The sequence below is a fragment of the Cyprinodon tularosa genome, unplaced genomic scaffold (genome assembly GCF_016077235.1).
Source record: "Cyprinodon tularosa strain WSP-4 unplaced genomic scaffold, ASM1607723v1 ctg70, whole genome shotgun sequence".
Taxonomy (NCBI): Eukaryota; Metazoa; Chordata; class Actinopteri; order Cyprinodontiformes; family Cyprinodontidae; genus Cyprinodon; species Cyprinodon tularosa.
Window position 1 is genome coordinate 2,133,166 of NW_024039452.1, and position 17,652 is coordinate 2,150,817.

Consider the following 17,652-nt stretch of genomic DNA (forward strand, 5'->3'; position numbering starts at 1 on the left):
CTCACTACATCCAGTCATTGGCTTTGTAGGATTTGACTCTACACCAATCAATCATGCAGAGCATGTATGCAGCAGCAGTGGTGAGGAAAAACCTATTTTTAACAGCTGATAATGTTTCAGTAGAACCAGGCTTAGTGTGAAGAACCTTCTGCTGAGGCTGACTGGGGTCTCAAGGGGACAGAAGAAGACATACAAAAGGTACATATAGGTAACAGTAAAATAGCTTCATAGGTAGCTCTGTCAAGAAAATAAATTATCTGTTTTCATGTCAAAAGTGATGACATGCAGACAGTAGCCTCGTGAGGCCATCCTGATCTCGCGAGCTTTCAAGGTCTCACTCGCTAATCAGTCTGGAGACTCTCCGTTAAAGAAAATTTGGAGCCCTTCACCAAACGAACGTCCAATCAGCGTTGGCTTTGAGGCGGGTTGAGGTGTGACGCAACGAGAAGCGCGACAGTTCAGTCTAAAGAACATGGCGGCTTCAGCCGATGAAACTAGCGTTAGCGTGGCTATCGAGCAAGTTTTATCGGAATTACAGAGTATTTCTTCACTGAAAGAAGAGCAAAACACTGCTCTGGAGGCTTTTCTCAGAGGAAAAGATGTTTTTGCTCTTCTCCCGACTGGTTTCGGCAAGAGTAGCCTGGCTTGTGGTTGTGTTTTCGTCGTCGCTCTGTTAGTACGTCATATGCTTCGATGATCTGATTGGTTTATTTGGCCCGCATATCACCAACATATGCCAATCAGCTAGCCAGTATTTTCGCCCCTTCCCAAATTTACTTCAACGGAAGGTTTCCAGATGGATATGCGGAGCAAATCCATCTGGCGGAGTCAGGTTAGACAGTTAGTATCAGTAAAAACTTTTCCCAGAGCTATCTTGAAAACCCCATTTACAATGCTCCTATGAAACCAATCCATGCTGAGTTCGGCCAAGGTTGGATTAGTTAACCATACCGAGCTTTTTTCCTTACAACCATTTATACATCAAGCTAACACTGTTCCTCTCCTCGTATTATCGGTTCACAATACTACAGCTCTTAAGGCGGGAATTACCCTAACGAAAATGGTGGCGCCCATAACACACCACTCTCTTTTGATGCCATTTATTATTAATAGGCTGACGAGCAGTTCCTGTTGTGAAGAGGTGAAGAGATCTGTGAATTACAAAGCAGGATATGGCGGAAACCCCTCGAAATGAGTCAGCTGACTGTAAATAGGAAATGACATGGCCTGCTCATGAGCTCTTTGTTATCAGAGAACCGGGTCACAACTGAACCCTACTGAACCGAGCCCTACTGTTTTTTGTTTTTTTCCAGAGTTTTATTGTCATTACACTGTCACAAGTACAGAGCAACAAAATGAACTCGCTGCATTAAAGCAGAGCAGTGCAGTGGGCTTCCATTGTGCAGGGCCCGGGCAGGAGTGTGGGCTTAAGGGTTTTTGGTCAGGGACCCAGAGTTGCAGTCTGCTGTAGTGGAGCTCAAACTCAGAACCTCAGTATTCCAAGCGCAACCCCTTAGCTGCCTCTCCCGAAAGCACTGAAGTGTCTTGCCTAAGGACCTACACTGGCAGCTGATTCCCCCCAGCTGGGATACGAACCCAGGCCTCCTCGATGTTTGATATGTACTAAAATGTTGGGTTCATGAGTTAAAAAAGAAGCTAGTCCCATTTTTTATTTAAAACATAAACCTGACAAAAACAGAAAAAGAATTAGAGTTGAAACGTTCTTAGATGAAATTTAAGGTTTGGCTTTTTGTAACTTAGAATTGCAGTTAAATCACAATAAACCTTAATATATTAGTTTGAGCATAGCATTCTTTAAAGACTTAGTAAGAAAAAAGAATATTGTCCTCTTTTTCTAAATTTCATGCAAAAAGGTTAAAAAAATAGCATCTTAAAAGTGTGCAACTTTACATCTAAAATGAAAATTATTGTTTAAATAATCTGTTTTATTTTATATTTAAATAATTTTTTTCAATCTATAAAATAAGATAGTAAAACTATTTTGCCAGTTCACAACACATCTACTGTAACCTCAAGAAATGCTATAGAGTTCATTCAGTCCAATTATATAGAGCGACCAGTTACACTTTTTTCAATCAGATTACATGAAGCATTCAGCTTGTAGCTTGCAGCAATCCCTCATAACAAGCATGTATGTAGTGACATTAAAGAAGAAAATGTCCCTTTGACAGGAAGAGACCCCTAGCAGAACCAGGCTAAGCATGAATTACCGTCTGCCATGACCAACTATATGTAGGGTTAGAGAAGACAGAGCGTAGTCAGAAAAGGAACAAAAAAACCATGATCTAGTAGAACTTTCTAATGACAGTTAATGACAGTAATGCCTGCTTCCCAAAGTTTTGTTTTAGCCAGCAATGGTGACAAATTAAAATGTCTTAAGCAACACACACCATGAGAAACCACAACAAATGTTTTACACTCTTGCTGTCCCTTTTTTTTAGATATGAAATTTTAGGTTCTAACAAAACACATGTGACAGCAGCACCTAAGCAGCTGTTGCTGCCAGCTATGTGTCACGCCTTAATCCGTAATACTGAACTTGTAGCGGGGCACACAAAGATGGATTCTCCTGAGTTTGTGAACACAAAAATATCTGAGGACTTTACCTTTTAGGCTAGTTTAATGTAACACATAACCCTTTAAAGGTATACTATGCAACCAGGGTTGATTTTCCAGCGAGGCTCCCCCCAGAGGGCGAAAGTAAAAGTGCACTGTCGTAAATATGCTCAGCTGTTCTCCTGGCGCGGTTGTTTTGAGCTAAGCAGACAGGCAAACGCAACGAATCACCATGTCTACTGCGGTAGAGAACCCTTTTCCTCTTTCTTGCCTGCTCCGACATGGGCTTTCGCTGTTTTCTCGCTGGTTCCGCCATGATAACTGCACAAATATCGCCACTGCGCTAGCACCAGCATGCCTTTCACTGGGGGCGTGTAGCAGTTCTCGCCGTAAAGCAAGACCGACTCTCGCGATGCACGAGACTTCTGAGCCTGTGGGTGCGGGCCGAGGGCTCCTGCAATTGCAAGTATGGTATTTCCCCCACAGACCACCAGGGCGGCCGAGAAAACATTTGTTCGACCTGAAATGACTCATTTAATCATCCAAAACATTATGGAACACATTAATTAACTGAAAAATGTTGCATAGTATGCCTTTAAACATCATCCTTTAAGCTGAGAGTATCTGTTCCTGTGTAACTTTAAGTGAGCCCTGGTGTAACATCAGGATCATGTCTGAAAACCGTGAGACATAATGTAACATCAGCAAACACGCATGAAACATATGCTGCATTATTCAGTTGGAGCGACAACACGAAAATAGCATAAAAATAGAAAAAAGTCCCACATCAGACAACATGAACTAAAATCATCTCACTCTATCTACTGATCTCCTGAGTTCTAAAAGCTTACATGTATGATTCAAGCCAGTAAACATACTCTAATCACTGCTATTCAAAGCAGAGCTGGTTTCCCATAAAATAGAGTCGCATTAAACCGTTACTGTGTGTATTGAGGTCGGTGTTGACCTGCCAGCAAATTAATCAAAGCAAAACAAACAAAAAACAGCAATTTTTGCACTCATAGCCACCTCATCAAGCTTTTTCTTCCCCACAAAGATTGATTACATCTAAATTATTATCTAGTGTGCTTCTAGTATCAAAGCTTGATCTCATATAAGTATATGTTTATAAGTACTATGTTTAGTCATTCATATATTCCAAAAATATTTCAGGATAAACTTTAAATTATGAATATAAGATCTTCTTTTTTTCCAAACCATAATAGACCAGTAGCTAGGTTGAAATATTTAGAGGCTGGTTGGCCAAATCTTTGGAGCAGCGGTCCCCAACCACGGGGCATTTGGTACCGGGCTGCACAGAAAAAAGTATATATATAGATATATAATTTATCGATGATCAGAGTCTGAGTGATGTTTTATTTTGAAAAATATAAAAAAAATGCAGTATTCTCTCCCAATTACATCAGTCGGTGCATCTGTGCCTCTTGACACAGGTTAATTCAGTTCAAGACTCATCCTATCTATAACATCCTATCTTTGTGAAGCGGGATTTTCTGCGGTTACAGCGACCAAAACAAAGCTACGGAGCAGACTGGACATCAGGAGCACACTTCGTCTGTCATTGTCTCCGATTACGCCTCGATGGGACCAGCTTGTTGTTTTGTTTTTATGCTGTTTGTATGTGATTTTATGCCAGTCGTATCATTTTTACTTGATCGTATTGCAACCCCACCCGCCCGGTCCGTGAAAATATTGTGTGACATATAGAGGTCCGTGGTGCAAAAAACGTTGGGGACCGCTGCTTTGGAGGACTAAACCAGGCTAAGAATCTTTATAAAAAAGCTTGGAATCAATCGAAAAAACATTCAATTTCTAGATGAGCAAATGCAATAGAAAGATACAACACACAACTTACACTATTGGCCTATCATTAATCAACCAACCAAAATTACATTGAAGTAGATGGTTGTAATGTGATGAAAATATAATCCAAAGACCCCATTCTTCACCTTGTTCTCACCAGCATCACAGAAATGCAGAACAAGGCCATTGGAAAAGAAAACAAAAGAAGTAGTTCTGTAATCTTCTAGCAAAGTTTGACACAAAATAATCAAACTTTTCAGACACGCTTGAATTGGACGGATAAACAACACTCAGAAACAAAGAATGTCCCCTTGCTCTTTGCCTTACTTAAACGTATTCAGCTGCTGTATTGCTTTCCTGCTGAGAGTGGTGGCGGTGGCTTCTGTCTGCAGAGCGTGTAACAAAGGCTGACACATCGAGGAGGCAACCGTCACCCCGTCCATTACCTCTGAAATCCTGATTTCAGTGAGCTATACTGCACTAAGGCCTCTGATCTTTAGCCACAACCGCTACGGAGTGTGCACACATTGGCAAGCAGAGTCTAAATACAGTCACACATTCAGCCCAGACGTACCCTAAAATCCTATTTCCCCAGTGTTTTGAAAGCTTTCGCTTCCCCTGAGAGAAGTCAAATTATTCACAGATAACAGGGAGTAAAGATTTTGCAAAGAAAAAAAATGGTACAAACGCATTATTTTTTAAAGGTTTTCCTCTTGACCAAGAAATTACATAAAAGAGGGAAAAAGGTCAGAAGGGGGCACAGGGTCCATTGCAGAAAAAATTAATATTTCTCACTACTTTTCTTTAAGAAAAAAAACTTAAATTAACAGCTGTAAAAATATGTTATTTAACACTGGGCTATTTTTACAAGCAAGTAAGAACCTGATATATTATTTAGTAATCTAAGGGTTCTAAATTGCAAACAAATTTTTCAAAATAACTTATTTGGTTAATGCGATTTTATTTTTGAAGTCAGGGTTCTGATTATATATCCTGACTCCGCCAGATGGATTTGCTCCGCATATATATCTGGAAACCTTCCGTTGAAGTAATTTTGGAAAGGGGCGGAAATACTGGTTCGCTGATTGGCCTATGTTGGTGATAGACGGGCCAAATAAACCAATCAGATCAACGAAGCATATGACGTACTAACAGAGCGACGACGAAAACACAACCACAAGCCAGGCTACTCTTGCCGAAACCAGTCGGGAGAAGAGCAAAAACATCTTTTCCTCTGAGAAAAGCCTCCAGAGCAGTGTTTTGCTCTTCTTTCAGTGAGGAAATACTCTGTAATTCCGATAAAACTTGCTCGATAGCCACGCTAACGCTAGTTTCATTGGCTGAAGCCGCCATGTTCTTTAGACTGAACCGTCGCACTTCTCGTTGCGTCACACCTCAACCCACCTCAAAGCCAACGCTGATTGGACGTTCGTTTGGTGAACGGCTCCAAATTTTTTTTAACGGAGAGTGTCCAGACTGATCTGCGAGGGAAACCTTGAAAGCTCGCGAGATCAGGATGGCCTCACGAGGCTACTGATTATAGTGAAAAATGCCTGAAATATCAAAGTCCATTCACCAAAGTCTTGTTTGAATACTTTTTAAAATGTATATAATGGGATAATATTTGCAGTAATTGATTGCTTATTAGTCATTTTAACAGTTTATAAGTTCATAATTTCAAGGTATATTGGAGGTATACAGCAAATATTAAAATTCGGCATATTGTGAAGATCATATTAATCATACTCGTACGAACCAGTATGTTGGGAAGGGATGGTAGTTTATGATCTTAACTGGTCTGTTTGCTGCTTTCCATTTCCTGTTTTCGTTACTAAGAAAAAACAAAAAAAATCACATGAAAGTAAAAATCCCCAAAACTAAAATCTGTGTGGATTATATGATTAGCTTACTGGTAAGAGATTTCCTTTTTTCACTTTTGCATCTTATGAAATAAGTGGCCCATGTTATGCCATGTCATCAGGTTTTTCTACCACCTATCTGTAACGGAAAAGGTTTTTATCTAACTGTATCATACTCTAGAGAAAAATTAACCAACCTGACTTTTTTAATTCAATTCAGTTAATTTCTATTGCTCAATTTACAACACGTGTCATGTCAAGGTACTTTACTGTCATAATTTAATCAAATCATCCAAACAGGTTAAAAGTTCCCTGTCTCAGGAAACCCAAATGATTGATCATTAGATAACAGGATTCACTCCTCCTGAATGAGCCTGTGCTTGTACGTTGGCTTGCATTGTGTCATTGACTCTACAGCAATCCCCCACACCGATCATGCATGCAGTGATAGCAAGGAGGACAAACTCCCTTTTAAAGGGAACAAACTTCCAGCTTAAATGTTAGGGGCCATCTGTCTAGACTGACTCAAAGAGAGAGAAGCGGATATAAAATAGAAACATAGAAGCACTAATCCATAAAAAAATGTAAAAGGTCAAAAAACTAGTTCATAGCTCATCTGCTCAGTTGAGCAGATGAGCTATGAACTAGTTTTTTGATGAAAGAGAGCATATACAGCCAGTTTAGGTAAAGGCTGAGACCATAGCAATGTCTAGGATAGAAAAATCCAAGATGGCAATGGCAGCAGCCCAATTGATGTTATCCATCCAGGTTGTTGTCACAACCATACAAGACCAGACCAGATGAAGCTACTACGAGGAGAAAAGCCGAGAGTAAATCAAGTATGGGTTGAAGTAAAAAAAAAAAAAAGTGCAGAATGAGAGAATAGAGATAGAATGAAGCAGAATGATGAGAAGTGGTCCCTATGTCCTCCAGCAGTCTAAGCCTATAGAAGTGTTTCCACTTGAAGTGTGGAGGCTCATTGGTAGAATTCCCTTATGACAGAAAGAAGGTCCACGATTCACATCATTCCGTCATCACCTGGAGGGGAGAACATTTATTTACAAAACCGAATTCATACAGCTGTCTTAAACACTTCATACATTCAGCGCCATGTCCTCACATCTGTGATTTCCCCCACCTTCAATCCATTGTGGGCGGCCTTTTATAGGCTCCACAATGCACTGTGCGGATGCACGTGCACGACTGGACACTCTTCCTGGAAATCTCTTAGCCTATGTCCTGATTGCGTGCGAGTCAGCCAGTAAGCACCCTGTTTTTGCCAAGATTCGTACGTGACTTCCAGCTTGTAGACTCCCTGTTTACATGTTGCAATCTCTGTGTTGCTAAGTGAGCATAAGGTCAGAAACAGGACTACATAACGCAGTACAACTGCTTCCATATTTGGCAAGCCAGCCAGATATTTATATTCTACAGCATTAGAGACTTTATATATTGCTAAGACTCATACTTGAACTTCAAGATGTATTGTTTTGTTGCTAAGTAAGTATAGGGCCATGTTTAAGGATATATTCTGATTCTGATTTCTGATTCTGATATGATATAAGACAATAAAACTGCTACTACAGAAGCTCTTCTAATCTTGAGCAGCATATATCTGAGAAATACCCCTTTAAAAAAGGCTGATAAAACTGTTTAAACCTGGGAACAATCTGCTTTTAGTGGGAGTGGGAACAACTCACTGATGCGTGTCGACCCGGGAAAGAAACTCATTAAAAGACCTGCATTAAAATCTCCTCTGCTCTGAATGGCATGATGTGGAACCACCGCAGCTGGTTTGCATGGCACAGCGCTGCTGAGAGAGATTCAGACGGATAAAAGAGCGAAACAGTACAGTACACTGACTACGCCCTGGCTTCCTAACATGTTGCTCTCCGTTGTTTATTTTCCCTAATTTCTGTCACACTGGTTACAGCTAACACAGCATGATTTTGTCACCAGACAGGCAGCTGCGGGGGAACAGAAGCCACGCAGCTTGCCAGCTAGTGCTTAGCAGGGGCGGATTTAGGAAATTTGGGGCCCTAGGCAAAGACAGGCAGGGGGCCCCCTGAGAAGAAAACCCATAAAACAGACCCATTCTACAGATAGAGAAATGTTAATAGAATAGACATCCATTATTTGTTCTAGGTTTTGTCCCTCTCTTCTTCTCCCTTTTTCATCTCTATTTATCAGCATTCTGATGGCATTTTAGCCAAAGGATTTTTATCAAAAACATAATTAATGTGCACAAATAAGGAATAGTTGTATTAACTATACATGTAAACAGAGTTTTATGGGGCCCCCAGGAACTTGGGGCCCTAGGCAACTGCCTAGTATTGCCTAATGGTAAATCCCCCCCCCGGTGCTTAGACCCAGCTTTTGATGCCAATAGGAACGGAGCAAAATCCCAACTGTTCGTGCTTCGACCCATTTTTTAGAAAAACACTCATTAACGCGTTATTATTTTCAGTGGGAAAGAGGCTAAAGTGCATTTAATTATGTTTCCTGAAAAAGCGGTTTTCCAATGTGTTGACCCTGATGATAACCACCTCCTGCATCTAAATCAAAATTCACCTTCTTTTCATGCACCTTTATTGCTTAAAAATTGTTTTTTTAAAATAAACTATCATAATATGCGCCCTCCCTCTCTGTCTCTTACGCACTTTCTTAAAATCACATTGACTTCCTCTTCTTCACATAGACCGTGGATAAATTAGATATGATTGGGCAGGCATTATGAACTCTAGGGTGCCTCATACCCTAGAGCTCTGCAATCTGGCTCCCCAGAAAGATGATAACTCTGTTTCCTCTTTCATTCCTCCTCTCATACATTCTCTCTCTCTCTACCTTGTACAGTCTTAACTTTCCCCCTTCAAACAGCGCTCTGCTCCCCTTACTCCCTGGTGCAAATGTTGTGCCTTCATTGCGTATAGAAATTGTATTTAAAATCCTTAAATCTTTGTCAGAAATTCTCCCTGTGTGCAAGAGATTACTGTGAGCCAGTATTATTCTGGAATGGCTTTAGCAGGCACTCTCCCTCCTCACCAACCTTTCAGCATGTACCCCAATTATTACCTTCACAATAGTGCAAAGAAAGGAATCCTTTTCAGGTCACAGTAAACCTGTAAATCAACCCATAAAGTTGTTGCACAAAAAAATATGAAGCTCCTAAAAAAGGGGTTGGGGATGCATTGCTCCTGGAGCTAATTTTAAAGGTGTCATTGCAGCTCTGGAGTTTTTTTGTCACATTGAATGGCTGGTACTGACACCTATTTTGTGCGCCCCAGTGTGGCAGATGCATCTCTTTTCCATTTTTTAAGCTCAGCGAGAGCAGCCCACTCTGAGGGCAGTTGTCCATGGCTTCAGGTTAGGGTGCCCCTTGTAAACATCATGAATGAGGTGGAGATGAGGCCATCTGGCCCAGACAGCTGGGACCACAGCTGCAGGGACAGACAGTGACAGCTGACTCACCGCGCAGTGTTAGAATGCAGAGATGGATGGATGGATGTCTAGAGGGGGATGAAGGAAGCGGCAGAGAGAAGATGAGCGAGCGAGTGAGCTAGAAGGGGGGAAGAAAAGCGTTCCAGCCTACCAGCCGCATCCCTAGTTTGCATTTCGATGAAGTTAGTGGGAGTCGAAAGAGAAGAAACGCCTGAGAAAGATCTCCAGACTTTAGCAGGTGTTATGGATTATTTTATGTTTAACTTGTGAAACAAATTAGCTAGGGGCTGCTCTTGAGGTGATAAATTTTGCATTGTTGGAACAATTTTCAACCTCTTAATAATGTATGTGCATGCATTAGCATGACAGTCCTTTAAATAAGTGTGTATAAAACTGAACTGAAAAACGATAAACCCTGGGACCAGCATAGATGGTCGTCTCTGAGAAGAGTTGTTTATCATTTAGTTTAAAAGCGTTTTTTACGAACTTCAAATGCAGCCTAACTTAGGGGCTAAATCAATTGTTATATTTCCTGTATGTCAATGAGAAGACTTTTATTTTCTGCAGAGATAGAGATGATTCAGCTGATGAGAATCAAACTCAGCACCCTAAGGGAGGCAACCACACCTGCTGTGTTCAAAAATTTAACACCCCGCCTCACTGATAGATATTGGTGCTATCTGATTATCAAACATGCCATTAAGCATTACACAGAGAGCTGACATAAGATTGGCAGATACTTGCGTTTAGCATACGATCGTTAATAGAGGCTCAGGGAAAATTATTGTCATGATTTGTGGAAAAGAACGTGGGCGACGGGCTGATTTATCTATTTTTTTCCCCTCATCTCCTTGCTTTATTCTGCTAACTCCCCTTGAGGATGTATCATACCACATGATTAAGATGTGCTCACCGATCCAAGTGAAACGGAAGACACCCCCCTCAGCTAGTAATATTTACTCTTCCCAGCTGAGTTTTTTTTTTTTTTTTTTTGCAAACAATACATGCTTTACTTTAATCCAGTCTAATTATCAAAAAACACTCCTTCCTTTTTTTCCCTCATGTCTTTTCATCTTGCCCCATTCCTTTCATCTCCCTTTTACCCCCCTTTTTTAGCTGATACCAACATGTTAAACCTTTTTCATTATCCCTTCCAGTTACTGTTACTTTCATATCATGCACTGCAACGGTGTATTTAACTAGATTTTCCACATTTTATAACTTCTAAAACCACAATGCTATTAGTGGATTTCTCAGACTATAGCTCTTTCCTCTAATGCATTGCTCTGTTCTGCATGGATGGCTCTATATTTTTGCCCCCCCCCCCCATCTGCATCCATTCTCCAACATTTTTTTGTGGTTTACTCTGAAGGCTTTTGTCTGTTAAATGTATGCATCTAGCTACCAGCAGGATAATTTATGCTGGGTTTGTGGAAAGCCAATAGATTTTAATTAAAAAACCTCCCTGTGAGAAGCATATTAATGTGAGTAAATAAACAAGAATCATATTACAAGCTGCAGACTCTCTGTAGGACAGTCTTACCGTCTTTTCTTCCACAAAAACAAAGCAGCCAAGCCTGAAACTCTTAAAGCTGATTCGTTGTAAGGATAAACCTCCCTGCAGCAAGAAACATATATAGTTTCAATTGTACATCTTAAATGAAAAATTGATGAGAAAGAAGACCAGTTAGTTAAGACACATCAGTAGCTGATACTGTAAAAACCTAGCTTCAACTGTGCTTGGCCTTGCAAGCACAGTTTGAGCTGTGTGATCTACTGTATGCTCACTTGAAGATGGCAAGCTTTTTTCCTTTCTTCATCATACATGAATTGTTCTCAGATGATAGTATTTTAGCAAGAGGAAGCTTTTACAATCTCAAGCTTTTTTCTCAAACTTTTCTAAAGAGATTACAACATTAAAGCAGCAGGATTGATTAGGGCAACGCTGTAGATTTGGGGATTACCTCAGTAGATGAATTAAACAAATAAACATCTTGGACAATGGGGCAGGATGAGAAAAACACAAAGGATTTGTTGTAAACACTGCAACAAATCTAAATCTAGATAAGGCCTTTTTTTAAAAAAAATAAGTATATTTGTTCTTGAATTGAGGAGGTAAAAGAGACATTTTGCCAATGGAACAAGACAATTAACACTTCAAATATGAAAACACAATTGCATCGTCTTATTTCAAGTGCATATTATCTAATTATCTTATTTTAAGAGTAACATTACACATTCCATTGGCAAACTATCTCATTAACCTGCTCAAATTAAGGGTGAATACACTTAATTCAAGAAATGTTTACTTATTTCTAGATCGTTTTTGCAGTGAAAAATGAATGGTTTATGCAAGAGTTTCTCCAAATCCACCTCCTAGATGAGGTTAATGGCCAATAATAAACAATGATAAGCAAGTACCACTTTTAGAAGTTGTCTTGTAGATAAAACATCCAAAAAAGTTAAAATACAATCCACTGGACTATGTTTCCTAGTTTGAAGATGCATTGCTTCCCATCCAGGAAGCTTTATCAAGTCAAACGTCAGAAATAGCGTTGAGTTCGAGGCTTTATACAGTAGCCCAACAAAGCCTTATTTTTGTTTGGAAAACATGCAAATTGAGACGGATGAACGGGTCCACCCCTTTGGAATGGGTGTCGTTTGGCTTCTTTTGTTAGCCTGCAATGCCCCATACCTATTTATGTCTCAGAAAGGGGTGTTGTTAAAGGGAATTATTGACCTGGCTGAATAGGCGAGGTCTTCTGTTCCCCTGTAAAGGGTTGGGATTGCGATGATAGTGGGAAGGGATCAACTCAATTTTGCATTGAGAAAGCTTCCTGGATGGAAAGCGCAACGTTTTCAAACTTGGCAACAAAGTCCAGTTGATTGTTTTTTTTTACTTTTTTTGAATGACTAAGACCTGGATGATTGAGAATCTTCACCAGTATCTTGTAGGTAAAATACACATTTTTCTACCAAGCTAATTTATTGCTCAGCCTGTCCAAACAGATCCAGCATTTTGGAAGACCATATATCACTCATTCCTGAAACTGAGTCCCAATGTGGGAATCTTTAAAAAAGGCCGGTTTGAAGATTCAGTTGGAATGGGGACGATGTGTCTTTCCAAAGGACACATTAAATAAAACAAACGCATGCATCCTTGGTCACTGTTACCCTTTGCTTCTGAAACCGAGCCTGCAGTAGGAATACTGTACACACTTTCCTGCATATTTTACCTTTTTACATTACATCAGCAGTTTTATGAAAAACGCTCAGTTCCTGTAACTGTCTTATGACCTCTAGTAGATCTAAAAAGAATACAGACTGCCAGTTCTACAGTGTAAGAAATGTCTGTAAATTCATAGTATAATGCACTGTATTTATTTGAAGGAATTTTCCAAAAATTTGTTATGGATTGTAGAACCAGTTTTATTGTCTTATATATCCTCTCATGGCCCTATACCTACTTAGCAACAAAACATGCTGAAGGTCAAATATGAGTCTTAGCAATAATAAAGTCCCTAATGCCTTATTCTTACGCAATTAGATGATATATTAAGAGGTTTTGGCATAAACAGAGAACATCTGTATAAACATTCTCAAAATGTCCCGTATGTGTAACCATTTGTTAGGTGTCCTTGCATCTATGGTTACACTTTACCATTTTATTTATTATGTTTTATTGTAAAGATTTGTTATCTATTATTATTTCAATGAAACTGCTTGTCCTATCCAGGATTTCTAACCTTGTCTTTCAAAAGAAATCTAAAATAAATTTGTTAAAATTAACATTTGGTTTTTTGCTACCTTAAAATATTACCCCTTAAAAGCTTTGCAAAAACGTTAAATAAAACCAACTTAGATTGATCAATACCCATTTTTAATAGTTACATATGCATACTACTAAATTCTGTTTTTTTTTTTATATGTAAGAAAAACAGGCCACTTATTTAGTTAAATGACTCTCAAACTTCTTGACATTTCCACAACCTACAAATAAAAGATTTTGGACCAAATATGTAAAAAAAAAAAAAAAAAATGGAACAGGATAAAAAAAAAAACAACATTGCAAGACAAAAGGCTTTTTATTTGTGTATATCTTACTTGCAAAGGAAAGGGTCACTTTCTAGGTCACTTTCTTCTATAAGACATCAAAAAACACCCCCAGCAGAACAATAACCCCCATCTGTGCTTCTATCTATCAGAAAGCATAGCATTATCATTTAACAACATGAGAAAACAGTATGAAATGCAGCAGTACCAGCCAGCTGTGTCTCACACATCTGTGAGAAATTCAAAGTTAGACTCAGTCTAAATAAAGACACAAATCTGCTGCTTAGACTTTTCACTAGCATACATTAGTAGCCATTCCACATTTCCCCACTCTCCTTAATGGGTCCTTGACAGGTCCCCTACAATTTCTTTTTAAAGATCTAAAATGTTCTTTCTTTCATGATTTGTGGAAATTAATATCTAAAAAGAAGCGTTATCTCCTGGTCAGTCCCTGTAAACAGTGAAAGGGTGGAGTGCATGCAACCCCAGAAGGCCAGTGGCTGGAAGTTGTAGGGTATTTTAGCTGCTCTTCAACTGGCTTTTGACTGGGAATGGCCATTTTGAATGGCTGCTACTGTAACAACCACTAGCATACCTCTAAATACCTTTTTTTGTTTTTTTCGGCTGATGTAGCTGACACTCCATGATATAAACAACCAACATTGTTTCCTAATTCCAAAACAAGTTTTCCCGCAGCGGCCCTCTGTTTGCGAGGAAGCTACTGGTTATAAATGAGAACTAGTGTTAAAAACTGATGACTTGCTTTTTGTGTTGTTTTCCCTTTATCTTTACACGCTAAAGAGGCAGAAGTTGTCCTTTTTTTCTGTGACTCCAACAGAAAAAAACGTTTCACCAAGCTCTTTTATTCGCTTCCTTCAAAGCTTTTTTAACAGGTCCATATAAAAATAAGATTACATTCACCTCTAAGCTTGTACTTTGCTTCTTCGACTAAAAAGAAAGAAAGAAAAAAACATTGCTTTGTATTATTGTCGCCTTCGCTTTTCAACATCGAGAGATGAATGAAGTCTAATTAATTAGGTGTATAATCATACAAATGTTTTCTCTGGATTAAAGTGTAGAGGAGAGGCTTTGATCCCACATCTGTCAGTCAACTAAGCCCACCTCCACCATTTTTGACCCCCACTGTCCCTGAAGGATTTGGGAGACTGTCATTTCACAGGCAGAATGCTTAGCGTCTGAAGCTGGTAGCTTTTGCCCTCTGAGATGTAACTGTTGCGTCATACAGCGGTAGCGCTGACACGACAGTTACTGAGTGTGTGTTGCGGTTATTATGCATGATGCGTGTTGAGGACTGATTGTTCACCTGTGTGTGTTGGTGTGCTCTTTATTGCTTGTTTCTTCTGTGCTGGGGGTGCAGCAGGTGTTAACAGTCCTCTGTGTTTTCTTCTTGTTTTTTTTTCCTTATAATGAGTTCCCAATCCACACTCTGCCCTCTGAAGGAAATGTATTTAAACAAGTAAGGAAGTCGACTTAAAGTAATACGTCTGTTTAATCAATAAAGGGTAAAAAATGTAGATGGTTTTGTTTCTAAAAGTTATTTTTTTGTTATTTTAATGCATCTGAGTCTTAATTCTAGATAGGGAGTCCTGATCGCCCAAGACGCTGCAGCAAGTGCAGCATCTTTTGTTTTCCCACAGGACACACTCCCACCTGGCTGACTGACGTGAGCGCATTCGGCTGCTGTGTGCATGAGCGTGCAGTTACATGAGTAATAGCCGAGGCTCGGCTCTCTCCATCAGCGCAGAGGACGTCTTCTGCCTTTTCTCCGATTCGGCCATTTTTCTTGCCTCTTGTCTCCATCGTGCTGAGCTCCTGTCCCAAATGCGATCTTTATCAGCTCTGATTTATCTTGTACACAATCTCACTCTATTTCTCTTACACTAGCTCATTTCTGCGTTCTCTTGTTCCTTCACACATCTTCACCTTACATTTGACATTCATTTTTCAGATTTAATGAGGAGAATGGTGGAGACTTGTCCTCCATCTTCCCCTGTCATCTCCTGTGCATCAGGCTTTCTAAAGAGTAGACATAATGCACAGAAACATATGGAAGACACTTTTCTCTGTAAACATCTGTTTTAAAATACATGAAGGGAGGAAGACAAGAACACTCAAATTTATTTAAAGGAATAGCACACCCAAAACATGATTAGCCTTCATTTTCTACTCACCCCCATGCTGAACAACACTCTGGAGTACTTTTTTGATATCTCAAATGCATCTGGAGATCTGGGAGGCTTCTTGCTGTCTGCTGACATTCAAATAGTTGGAGGTCTATGGCGCCCGAGGCATAAAGGTCCATAAAAGTCCACAAAAAACGTGTCAATATTCCTCCATACTGCTCGTCCAATGTATTCCAAGTGTCCTGAGTGGGTAGCGTCCATAATTTACTCGAAACGAAGTCATTTAGAATGTTTTTAGAGCCTAAACAGTAGTGTATAGGATTTCCTGAAAGCGCGTTAACAGTCTACGGAAACCGCGGCAGACCAAACCAGATGAAAGTGCGCATTCAGCTCGGCAAAGAACTCATGCTCTTCCTCAACACTGAAGTCCTCAGACATTTTTCTTTCGTTGTTTCTTTCTTTGCACAGGTAAACAGCACATTTCTTCTTCTACGCTTGCATTATCGGCAGAGCAGACGCTGAATGCGCACTTTCATCTGGTTTGGTCTGCCGGCTTCCGTAGCGTTATGAACGCGCCGGCGCGCGCTTTCAGGAAATCCTATACACTACTGTTTATGCTCTAAAATCATTCTAAATGACTTCGTTTCGAGTAAATTCTGGATGCTACCCACTCAGGACACTTGGAATACATTGGACGAGCAGTATGGAGGAATATTGACACGTTTTTTGTGGACTTTTATGGACCTTTCTGACTCGGGCACCATAGACCTCCATTATTTGAATGTCAGCAGACAGCAAGAAGCCTCCCAGATCTCCAGATGCATTTGAGATATCAAAAAAGTACTCCAGAGTGTTGTTCAGCATGGGGGTGAGTAGAAAATGAAGGCTAATCATGTTTTGGGTGTACTATTCCTTTAAGTACCAACAAGGTATAAAATATGACCTTTTGAAATGTAATTAAGTTGCATTCATTAATTTATTTCATACAGAAAACTCATCAAAAACCCCATCTTCCAAAATTACTTAATAAAAATGAATCACAAATGCATACTCTTTGATATTTATTAGCACAAGCCACATAACATATCTGTTAATGAATTTGGACATAGATAGAAACCACTAATTAAAACAACGTTCCCATTCTGTACACCTGTATATATACCTTTGATGTGATGTTGTTTAGTGAAATGTCTGAAAAAGGGCTATGAAAAAGTAAGTTCTATTTATTCATACACCTTTTTTTCTTCATAGCACTGAACGTGTAAATATTAAAACTACCTGCTTCTTTGATATATATGCGTCTGATCCAAATTTCCCACCCAGGCAAATAATAACATACTTAAATATATTCAAACCATTATAAATATATAGAAATTATGAAGAAAATGCATAAAATACGTAAAATATACAATTAAAATGATTATTAGATACATTATTCATGCAGAGGATTTTTTTTTCAATTTAATTTTTTTTTTACATGTCTAATGAATTCCATTCCTTATAGTAAGAATTGCATGATTTGTTATCAAGTATATTTACTTCTGAATAGCTTAAGTTAGTCACAGTGGGCAGAGAAGTCGGAAATGTTACTTTCAATAAGGCAATATTGCAGAAAAATTTGCTAATTACTTTTACTAAAGTAAAAGTAATTAGCAAAGAACAGTGAAAAAAAACAACAAATTACCTTTTTCTTTTTTTTGGAGCAAATGTAACTAATGATCCCTGACGTACATGGAGGGCTAAAATGATATCATGAA

General features: G+C 39.3%; 1 protein-coding gene across 7 annotated transcripts in view; it reads left to right on the top strand.

The window, feature by feature from the left end:
* Positions 1-17,652, top strand: part of nrxn2b (neurexin 2b) — a 1,247,190-nt gene that overhangs the window by 808,713 nt on the left and 420,825 nt on the right. The gene's annotated exons all lie outside the window — the stretch shown is intronic.